Source organism: Schistocerca serialis, chromosome 4, assembly GCF_023864345.2.
Source record: "Schistocerca serialis cubense isolate TAMUIC-IGC-003099 chromosome 4, iqSchSeri2.2, whole genome shotgun sequence".
Classification (NCBI taxonomy): domain Eukaryota; kingdom Metazoa; phylum Arthropoda; class Insecta; order Orthoptera; family Acrididae; genus Schistocerca; species Schistocerca serialis.
In genome coordinates, this window is record NC_064641.1 from 706,479,069 (window position 1) to 706,491,214 (window position 12,146).

Consider the following 12,146-nt stretch of genomic DNA (forward strand, 5'->3'; position numbering starts at 1 on the left):
CATCTGACACCAGTAAAACAGACAGAATTGCCGTTCGCAGTACCTTTTGAGTCTCCCCATCATTTTCGTCCGGACCACCGTCACCGCTTATTTGCAATTAGAGGACTTGCTACTGCTGTCTGTGCGACAGTACGTTTACCAACAAGGGGCGGGAATTCTTCCCTGGAAACCTGTTTTTTATCCTGGGCATCCTCAACCGGGAGTGGCTCCCCGCTCACCAGCATCTGGGTGTCAGCTATTATATCCGCCAGCGTCAGCTTTTTACGCTGTTGCAAGTTACTCCTCAGCACGAACACTTTGCGAGGGCAATTTTGCCGCAGGTGTCCACTTTCGTTGCAGAAACGGCATGTCAATCCCTGACCGCTGTACGTAAATGGGCCTTGTATCCGCACACGATAATGTAGGACCGGATATTGCCTTTAACGTGCATTTAAACTGATCTGATCCCACTGTAGCATTGTAACTTGTACTGACTGGAACATCGCTCGTTACGAATACAACGCACATGTACTCAACACTTCCTTCAAGTAATAGTTCTCTACCTGGAGTAAGTTAAACACGCGCACATTCTTATATTCTACATCAGCGTTGGTAATAATGATGCTTACAGTTGCATCGCAATGGCGATATTCTGTTTTCCCTCGTGTTTTGAGGAGCATCCTGCCTAGAAGCACCTTGTACAGCAGTTTAACAAAGAAACAGTACTGCTCAGTGTCATAATAAGCGGTGTGGACTTGGTATGATGTAATGCCAATGACGTCAACAATTCACTCGTGAACCTCTAAAGAACTGGGTTGCACAGGTCGTGAAGCCTGTCGAATTCGAAGAGCAGGGTAGACTTCCTTGGAAACATTCATGACATGCCTTTCGTTTTTTTAGCGGCCGGACTAAAATCCAAAACGACGAAGGACTAGGCTAGCAGGACAGAGCGGATGCGGTTGTATTTGTAGAAAGGGGCCAAAATAAGTTACTGTAACTTGCACTCAACATACAAACTTTATTTGTTAATACACACAATCACACAAGCAAGAATAAAAAACTCTCAAGGTTTTGACGAAACACCTCATTTGATTTAATTTAAATTCGCTGACGGCCACACCGAAAATCAAAGGCACAAGGTCTAAGCAAGGAATTGAGTACAGGAGTTCTTCTGGAGGTTTCACTTCTTTAGAAAAAAACTTTTTTCTTCAATATAAATAGGCTGAAGGCCTTATTTGAAAATATTTCGTGTAAAACTCGGCTGAAGACCTCGTACTAAAGAACAACAACCCTATGACTTAAGGGCAAGACAAGGCTTTTGAATTTTTAATTTAAGAGAGATTAAAACTCGGCTGAAGGCCACACAATTTTACGGCTTAGGGCCTGAAGAGAAGAGCTTCTAAATTTCAACTGAAGTAGACTAAAGGCTTTATCCTAAAATGCTTCACTTAAAACTCGGTTTAAGGCCGCATACCAAACAAGAAACTTTATTTTTACCGCTCAAGGCCTAAGAAAAGAAGCCTTGCAATTTTAATAAGCCAATACTCGGCTGAAGGCCACAAAGATTACTTGAGACTAAAAAGGAAATCACTACGTAAAACACAAGGAGTGGCGCTCAGAAGGTTCCAAGGATCGGCCTGGGAAGGTAACACTAACGCACATTTCAGCTGAGGCAAGTAGCCAGATCGACAACCTCTTATCGAAAGGCAACCCAACCGATAGGCAACCAACCAGCAAGATCACTTTCGCTCCACCCGACTAGCAAAACGACCGCTGGCGGCACGCTTGAACTGTCCGATGGAAGGAGACTGGAGCTGGAACGACCTTTGGTTGGTCGTTTGGTCGGGCTTATTATCGGCTGACGTGTGTTTGGTCCTTTGACCGTTAACGGGCCTAGGCAGGCAGTCAGTCAGTCAGTCAGTCAGTCGGTTGGTGCAGAGCAGCGAGGAAGTCTCCGGGGCGAGTAGTGAGGCTGGAGCCGCTGGCAGCGTGCACGCACGGTTGGAGTTGAGGCGCTTCTTGGGAGGATTGTGACGTTCGTCGCCCACCCATACTGGACACTACAGTTGAGTGCTCACTTAACCTATTATCAAGCCTCCACTGCTATTACATCTCTTCGTTTAATCCTGATTGTCGCTTTCTGGAAGATTCCCTTGATAAACAATGTGTGTGCATTGAAGTCGGCTACAATTGCAGCCGTCTTCCTGTGTGATGTTTAACTTAATTCATTCCTTCATTAATGAAGTGTATCAGCGGTATCTTGTGCCTTGTGGCCGTTGACGTTCCGTTTACCTGCAGTGGTCATTCACGTAGTTTTCAGCAGTGTATTTTACTCATCGTGTTGGTGTTGTCCAGCACAGCGTGTAGTTCGACAGCTGAGTTGTTGTTGGTGGTTTTTGGCGTTTATTCTGACTTGGCTGGTTTTGATACCAACTTCAACCGTGCGTGCACGCAGCCAGCGGCTCCAGCCTGACCATGTGCCACGGAGACTTCCTCGCTGCTCTGCACCAACTGACCGACTACCTAAGCCTGGAAACTGTCTAAGAACCAAATACGCGTTGGCCGATGAAACGACCGAACGAACGACCAACCAACGGTCGTTCCCACTCCAGTCTCCTTCCGTCGGACAGTTCAAGTGTGGCGCCAGCGGTCGGCGAGCACTGGCTGTCCACGCATCAGCGGCACTCTGTCCCTGATTTCACTGCTGCTGCGTCCCGACTCAACTCCCAACTGAACTCTCGACACAAGACGACCTGTAAATACCATCGATTGCTCCAGAGATGGTACGACAGTGCTCTCATCTATAAGGGCTGCTGCTGCCATTCACGGGTGGGTAAGGCAGGAAGTTAGTGACGCCAGTAAATGAAATAGGGAAACGAGCTGGTAGTACTGTAAGAGAAGATAACAGACAATAAACGGGCTGAACACGAGCCTTGCACGGCTCAACGCCTTTGTAGTAAATACCAAAACCGTTTGTAAAATAGGACGGGTAGCCCACCTGCGCCAGAAGATTTAGTTCCCTGCGCCTTTTGGAGCGCTGATTTGAGTTCTTGTGGGGTCACGTCCGCCACCAATAGGTGTACATCTTGTGTGTCCAGTCTTCCAGATAGGCTAGTTTGCATACGTATAACAGACTCTTCGTCCGTGAGTTCCATGGCATAAAGCTTATGGTCTTTGTCGCCTTGATCATTCTCCTGATTACCGTCCTCTGTTCTGAGACTATAGATCATTTTGCGATGTGCGCGGCGCTTCTCTATCACAAGGTGATATACCGAGGGCATTACCGCCGCCGTGCTATGATGGTGCTGGAGCGGATCACAATACCGTCCATTCGTTTCCCCATCAATGCCGTTAATTTCACCTTGACTTTCTTTAATTCGTAAAAAGGTGTCTTGCGTTGGACAGTTGCTTTCATATAATTCCCGAAGGCATCTGAAGTAAAATTCGAACACTCTTTTCGTCGCGGTTTCGTTCATAACCACGTTTATAAACAACTGATGTGTTTGTTTCGCACACTTGTACCACCTTTGTATGGTACAGGGGAAGTTCCGTCGTGTGTTGCAGGCGTTCCACACGTCGTCCGTTCGTGTTCTCAAATCATTTTCTTGAAGAATAGCGACGTTCATCTTCCACACGTTTCTGCTACCAAAGATGTTCTGTCATTTTCAGTAGACAGTGATGGCCGAGATGGTCAGAGAAGTACACTGGCCACGTTTCAGTTCCACTGACATGTGCACGTAAACAATGTGTGACATGCATCCTATCAAGTCAACCGGACGATGTAGAAGTATGGAACGTGAAGCAGCGGCGTGTCTCCATTAATGACTTCCCATGCGTCAGTCAATCGCAACTAGGGGTGTCAGTCAATCGTACTAGGCGGAGCAACTCCGCACTTGTATCACAATACGGATGTTGATCTATCGGCTTAAGCACGCAATTGAAATCATCGACTAAAACCGTTCCCTCTCTGGCTCCTCCGATCAAATACAATAAGCCTTCGTCGTAAAAAACGAGACCTTTCCACCCGATTTTGGAGTCCAGAGGGGAGCACAGGTATTTACAAATCGAAACCCATTGATTAAACAACATATTCCTCGGCCATTATCCAGCCGTTGAACGTCAGATGCTACTATTCCATCCTTAAATAAGATTGCGGTGCCAGATGCGCCACGTAACGTTGTGTTTAAGACGACTTCATAACCTGCAATATTGTTCTGGAACCCACTGCTAACCTCTTGTAACATAGCAATATCAACGTCAGCACTATATATGTAATCCCTGAGACTATCAGCCTTTGTACTGACGTGATTTTATTTATGTTCAATGTGGCTATTTTATGTTTGCAGATGTGACATTCAAGGGAAGACGACCCTTTTATGTGTTTGTTTCTTTATGTTTAATTGGTAGATTGATTTTAGTATTTTTCCTTTCCTCTTGTCAACGCGTACTGCAAATCGTATCATTAGCAAGCTGCACCAGTTGGCCGGCATGTTGGTGGGCCACCATTCCCTGACGTCCGGAAGTTCACATGTTGGGGTGTCTGATCCAGTATGTTGTACGCCCATTCTTCATCTGCACTGCACGAGTTAGTAAAGTTCCGAATCGTCCTTACCCTTTTTCCGTGAGAAGCGATCTCCTCGGTTTACCTCGGCGTCGGTTCTTCCCTGTATCGTAGCAGCTGTGCGTGCACGTCCCCAGTCCTCAACATCGTCTTCCATCTCCTGGGCCCAGTCCAGCAAGGAATGGTCCCTGCGTGTGCTTCTCTTCTCCTCGACCATGTCCACTGATTGTTTATCCTCCTCCTTTGGAGGGGGTGTTCCCAAACCTGTAGAGCCAGATGCTACCAGAGTGTCCGGTGCACGGTCAGGCACGTCCCCCTCCCGTGATTTCTTGAGCGTCTTCTGGCTCTGTTGGCGGTTTTCCGATGACGTATCATGCATTTTATGACTAACCTGCGTCGCCTTTTCTCTCGACTGTGGTGCACATGTTTTCGCTCCTTCATGGGTAATTCTGCGCTTCTTGGTGTCCTGGGACACCATCTCTGAGGTATTCCCATTGGTCTCTATCATTTCAGTGTCCGGCAAGTCCGTCTTATCCTCTTCGTGTGTCTGGATCACATTATCTCTTTGTGAGCCACCGTCCACCTTTGTCACCTCGGTGCATCAGACTTCCCATACCTTATCGACAGTTGCCGGCACTGCTGGATGGGGGGTATGTACCAGTACTTCACGCTGTAATAGAGCACCAGTGGCAATATTGTCGTCCTCCTTAGTGGTCTTGATGGTCGGGGGTCCACGGAATACCGCTGCATACCTCTCCGTCAGTTTCGACATATTGATTTTCACTTCCGCCTCACCTACCGATATTTGCGTCACTCGTCGTTGGGGACAGTCAGTGCGGACATGTCCGGGAGAACCGCATGCTGCGCACTTCATCGGCTGCCCGTCGTACGTAACTATTGTTCCGTACCCGCAGACATTGATATACGATGGCATATGCTTTTGTAAATCAATTTTGATTTGACGAATACCATTCAACACCGGAAATTTATGTATATTAGACCATTTTTCCGCGACATTAGTGATAACAGTACCGTAAGGTTTTATCACGGAGTTAATTTGCTCAGCTGTAATTTCGAATGGCAGTGCGAAAATTCTAACGGTCCTAAGCTTGAGTAACTTGGACCTCTCCAATAGTACCATCTGAATGTTAAAATTTCAGGGGCCCTCCACATGATTCGACAATTTTATCACACCTGGCATCATTTTGCAGCTTAAGATAAACTGTGCATTCCAATAAAATCGTCCATATCCAATTTCAAAAATTCCTTTACAAAGTTCTCTACTTTATAGGATGTCGCTCATACTAAGGACTGGTAAAACGTCAACTTCTACGTGTCTCTTCTTGGTGATTGTGACATTACAAATTCATAACCATGAATCGTTGTTAAAAGGAAACAAGTACGCTCAGCGGCGTAGCACTCACCACAACAGTACCGGCCAGCAGCGGCGAGGCCGTTGACACAGCGTCCGCACAGCTCGCCCGCCGAAAGCAGACTGATTGAGCTACACCCTCTTTCACAATCTTTACATTGCGATAACTTAAGGAAAAATATTATTCTCAGCCTTGCTGAAGACTTGTAATAGAGCAAAATATTGTGTAATTATTATCTCTGTTAGATATTAGCGCTAAACTGAGGTGTGTGCGGCTCTGCGACTCGGGTTGATGCCGTTCATAGCTTGGCATCTTGTAATAGCGATAGTGGCGTCTCATTTTCTTCGTGTGTTTACTGGCGCCACTACGTTTGCTCGCCTTGTCTGGCCGTTAGTGGCGGCAGCAGCAGCAGCAGCAGCAGCAGCGCTTATCGATAGTGAGTTTTGTAGTACCATCTTTGGAGCAGTCTCTAGTATTTCCGGGTCGTTGTGTGTCCAGGGAGTTAAGTTGGGACGAAGCAGCAGTGAGGGTCGGACAGCCAGTACTCGCGCCCGACACATGCACTGCCCGACGGAAGGATGTGGCCGCCAGAGTGCACGACCACGTCAAGGACCGGATTCAGCGAGTTTTGGTTGAAAGGACCGTGATATTCGAGTAGTGCAACTTTCATCTCCCCCCCCCCCTCCCCCCCCTCCCCCCCCCCCCCCCCTCTCTCTCTCTCTCTCTCTCTCTCTCTCTCTCTCTCTCTCTCTCTCTCTCTCTCTCTCTCTCTCTCTCTCTCTCTCTCTCCCTCCCCCCCCCCATCTCCCCCCGTGTGTGTGTGTGTGTGTGTGTGTGTGTGTGCGCGTGACTCAAGTGGGACGACGGTTGGTTGGTTGGTTGGTTCGTTGGTTGTTTGTTCGGTCGGTCGTCGCAGCGGACGACGTGCATTTGATTTTCGGTGTTCTCTGTGTTTGTGCCGACTTATGATTCGTCCGTGTTGTTTCACAGCCACTGGTTTTAGTATTATTTGAGACATTGTGGAATCGTCTTCGTCGATACCACGTGTATCTTGTGTGGTTTTTAATGTGCAGTTAATTATATGCTGTCTGCGTTCTGGGTGGTCGTGTGTGTCAGGCAGTTCTGCTTCGGACGGGAGCAGCGAGGGGGTCCACAGCGCAAGCCTGGACTGCTGGCGGTGCTGCAGGCAATGTCGGACCGAGGGGCTGTAGCCAAGGACCGAACCCAGGACGTTTGAAGTTGAGTCAACCGTGTCCAGTACTGAAACCTCCAGTGTTTGAGATCTCGCTGTTGTTTGTGTGTTGCTGCTCCCAGGGTCGTTGAGACCAACTGCCTCAAGTGGAGTCTTTCAGGTTGGCGGAAGCTATTAGCCGCCTTCTACTCCTTGATGTTAGTTTGGATTTAGTAATATTTTTATTAGTGAAGTGCAACCAGCGATATTTTCTGCCTTGTGGCCGCTAACGCCCCAGTTACCTGCCCTAGAGGTTTGTGTACTTTCCGGCAGTGTACGTTTCCTCGTCGTTGACGGAAATTTTGTACGTGAGCACAACTCCTGGCTGCCTGTCTCACCGCTTACACAGCTGTAGCCACCTTCGTCAGGTCGGTCCAGGGAGCACTGTCTGTGGATCACTCCGTCTTAATTGGACAAGTTGTCACAAATGTTTAAAATGTACCCTAATATTTAAACATGTTATTGCCTTCCCCACTCGTAATTCCGGCGTTCAGCCGCTAATTGTTTGTAACATTGCTTGTGCCGTTCAGCCGACAGTAACTCGCAATTCTTCTAATAAGGCTTTCTGCCGCCAGTGTAGTAAAATCTATAAAAAAAGATTGTTGAGAGTTTTGTTTTTTAAAAATTAAGTGTGTGTGTTTCCTGTGCAATCAACGGTAACTGATTCGGCCCCGTCCACACCTGCTGTCCCTAAGTCCCACGTTTCATAAACGATATAAAAAACAAAAACACTACACGCTTCACGCCTGGAGAAAGGGCGAGTCGGCGCCTTCACCTTAATGTCACAATGCGAAAATTGCACTAATAGCCTTTTTCAAGCAGGATCTGTTCGTCCGTTCTCTGTAATCATTTGGTATCTGATTGACATACTCGCCTATGGCTTTCGTAAACGAAAATTTGATTGTGACCCCGACGTGTTATGAACACGCAACCTTCCGATGTGGAGTCAGATGCGCTACCGTTGCGCCACGGAGTCGACGCTGCTTAAGTCTTGTCATGAATAGGTTCCTCGAACACTTACTGTACCGTTAAAACTTAAGAAATATGGACAGCGGGATCCACGAGATACTCGTCCCAGATGTACCTGCTCTGGCGGGGTAGTAACTCAATGGTAGACTGTGAGCTTCGCATGCAGAAAGTCCTTGGTTCAAATCCCAGTTCGTCCAATTCTTGTTTCTCCGTGAAGCAGTACGTGGAAAAGTTCTACTTATCAACATATTCTATAAAATCCAGCGTAAAAGAGTCTTCTCCAAGCAAGCGGATTTCAACCTCATAGCGAGAGGACGAAGACCTGCAGGACCCTGGACTGCGATCCCCCCCAATTGAAATGTTGCCCCAAAGCCTTCGGTATGGCGTGCGGAGTACATCACAAACATGTATTAGCAACTCAAGGGGAAAAAATGACGATAGTCCCTAAGATACCAAAAAATAGTCCGCAGCTCGTGGTCTTGTGGTAGCGTTCTCGCTTCCCGCTCACGGGGTCGCAGGTTCGATTCCCGCCGGGATCAGGGACTTCCCATGCCTCGAGATGACTGGGTGGTGTTGTGTCGTCTTCTTCATTGTCATTCATCCCCGTTGCGGTCGGAGGAAGGCAATGGCAAACCACCTCCGCTAGGATCTTGCCTAGTACGGCGGTGCGGGTCTCCAGCATCGTCCCCTACGCTTCTCAGAGTATGGGACCTCATCATCATCATCACTGAAAAATGGAGGGGCACCAGGATTGAACCGGGGACCTTTCGATCTGCAGTCGAATGCTCTAAGATTTTTTTTTAAGGAAGACGCTTCACCTCCATTAGATCATAGCTACGTGTCTGAAGTGAACGGACACCTATTGTGGCAGAAATCAAATCTCTTCTGCCTTTGCAGCGAAAATTGTTAGCTCTGTTCAACAATGTATAATAATTAATTACCACAGTTGGGTGAGACGAAGAAGCTACTAATGATTTGTAGATCTGTATCATTTTTTGTGTGTAGTTTAAATGAAAAAGAAAACATCCTTATTTTTTGAGTTGCGAAATTGAAACTTAAAGAAAATGATGAATAGCCTCTTCTGGCTAAGTGTTCTTGCAACAGTATCACTATCCGTGATTCCAGAGTAGTCTGTCACAGGAATTAAATTAATTCATAAATAAGAAATATATGAAACATTAGTTCATAAGGGATTAATCGAGTAAAAACTGATTTGGATCTTGAAAGAAGTACTGCAATTAAAAATATAAGGATATAAACGCCACGCAACACACAGGTCCTGGTACCCTCACACAAAGTGAAACATTCTCCTTGAATTAAGCAAGCAATACTTGTTCAGGGTTCTGTTGGGGCTTCACGGCTACCGTAGCGGCCCCGGGGCACAAGAAGTCCCCACCTTACGTCACCCCCAGCAGCAATCCCCTGCTTCAGCATGCCTGCAATTGTAACCTAGATCACGTTAGGCAATCCCCTTTTTCTCGAATAACGGCTGTAGCAAGTTCCCAAAAGATTTGCGATAATTCTTTTTGCTACGCACTTGGTAGTGCTGCATCTGTAAATACTGGTCGTATTCCAATAGATTGCCGGCACTCTTGTTGTTAATGACATAGTTGACATAAATGCCAAGTAGCCATACTATTACATTATTCGGAAAATCCCCCCCCCCCCCCCCCTGCCAGATGTATTTATAGATTATCGTCATGATGGGTCGCTATTCCTTTCGTCATGGGCAATATTTGCACGGCACAGTTAATTACTCTAACTTTTTGTATCAGGTTTAAATCCCGAAGCCGATTCAGAATTAAGGTTCCTCCAATATTTGCGAGAATTTTGCGCCAATTGAAGATGGTTGTTTTGAATGGATGTCTAAGAAAGGTCACGGCTAGTGCAGTGTGTTGCGCCACATATTTCACCCAGTCTAAGTTGACATTTCGAAAGCCGTTGAGATTTAAAGAGATGAGCTTTCAGTACTATTTATTTGAGCTCCTGTAGCACTGCAGTAAAGCCGGACGAGTGTAGTCAGCCATCGTATGTCCTCAGGACTTATAACAAGCACTCCGACATCGTCGGCATAAGCGTTAGTAGAACGACTTGCACCATATACCGTTACACCCTCCAGCTCAGTGTTCAGTCTACGCAATAATGGTTCTAAAGGCACAATGTAGAAAAGCATGGAGAGTGGTCTTTCTTGCGGGATATGATTTTTTATCTCTATAGGTCTTGTGCAGTGGCCATTTGTTAAAATTTTTGTTTTGATGCCGTGCAGGAGATTTTTTAGAACGAGGAAAAGTCGAGTAAAACCCATGTATGCCATTGTTTGAAATAAATATTTGTGATTCACCCTATCAAATGCTTATGAAAAACCAGTAAAAGCGAGACCGGCTTTTTCTGACGCAGCCGAGAATATTCCAGTATCATCTCTGTATTCGCCTATGATTGTAAAGAGATTATGTCCGGGAGACATGTTTGATGAGAGCCAATTATTGTATCCAGTATATGTCTGAGTCGGTCCTTTACTACTCTGGTATTACTTTATAACCACAGTTCTTTAACTTTATAGGCTTCATTTTAGTTATTTGCTTTAACTGCTGATGTCTTCCTTTAGGAATTAACACAGTAACACACTCTTTTAGTGCTTCAGGTATTTGCACTCCATTCACAGATTCGTTAATGACGTCTGTAAACTGATTACCTATTATGGTCCAGTACTTAAGATAAAATTCTAAGGGTAAACCATCGGTTCCTGGTGACTTTTCAAGCACCGCGCATTTCATTATATCTAGAACGTCAGCGGACCGTATTTCACTATGGAGACCCCTGTTTTGTTGTTTGGTAACAGTATTAGCTAAACCACTGGTTCGCAGGATTTCCCGAATAGAGAAAGGTATATATTGTTGAGCACTGTATAAAAATTCATAACATCTACAGGCTTCCTGCAACACGTCTTTCTGTTGTGTCAGAATACTGTGGTCTTCAGCACGCAGTTTGTCTATGAAATTTCTCCTTCTGTTTTTTTCGTGTTGAATTAAATGGTATAGTGATGTGTGTTCTTCCTCTGCTGTTGTTACAACATGCGATTTTATTTTCAAACCTTCCAGCTGTCTCCTTTTAAGGTTAACCTATTGAGTCTTAATTTTGTTAATTTCTATCCTTTCTCGGATATGGGCTGATGATACAATTCCCGTAGACAAATGTAGTGATATTCCACAGTACGCCATAACCAATTCGCTCTTTCCCTTCCATAAGCATTGAGAGTTGAGCGAAATTTCTTCTTGGCGCAGTGAGTCCACCAATCTATTGTGGATCGGCATTTGTGGCGTTGTCGTAAGGAAGCCTGCCAAGAAGCTCCAACGTGTGCAAAGAGAGTATTGTCACGGAGCATATCAATATTTAATATCCAGAAGGGGCGGCCCCAGTACGTCTTCTGCTTCGGAAGGCCAAAACTGCACCTCACTGCAAGATGGTCAGAAAAAATGGTGGGTACCAGTTCAACGGCTCTGATTTTATGTGCTACGTGTGAAGTTACATATATTCGGTCTATCCTGCCCTGCGCTGTAGTGCTGAAGTGAGTATACCTAGCAGACACGGGATATTTTATTTCCCATACGTCTCTCCATTGCGTATTGTTCACTAACCTATCTAGTTCTATGGAGCGAGTAAAATTTTGGTGTTGGACTTTCCTGTTTATGACGCAGTTCCAGTCTCCGCCAATGATAACTTCGGCAGGATTGTCTTTGAGTAAAAACACTGTCATTTTTGAAAAAGTTGGCCCTATCCTGACGAGCATTGTTGCCAGAAGGGACGTAAACGTTCACAAGAGTAACATTTAGAAGTTTGCACCTGATGCCCCTTCCGGGCTCTAAAACAAACTCACATCTGTGATCTCTATTCCATCTCTGACGAGGATCGCATTGCCACAAGCTCCTCTCTTCCATCTTGGACGAGGATCGCATTGCGACAAGCTCGTTCTGGGGCCACATTTAAAACGGCTTTGTATCCCGCAATACGTAAGCTCTGAAAGCGGACTTCTTGC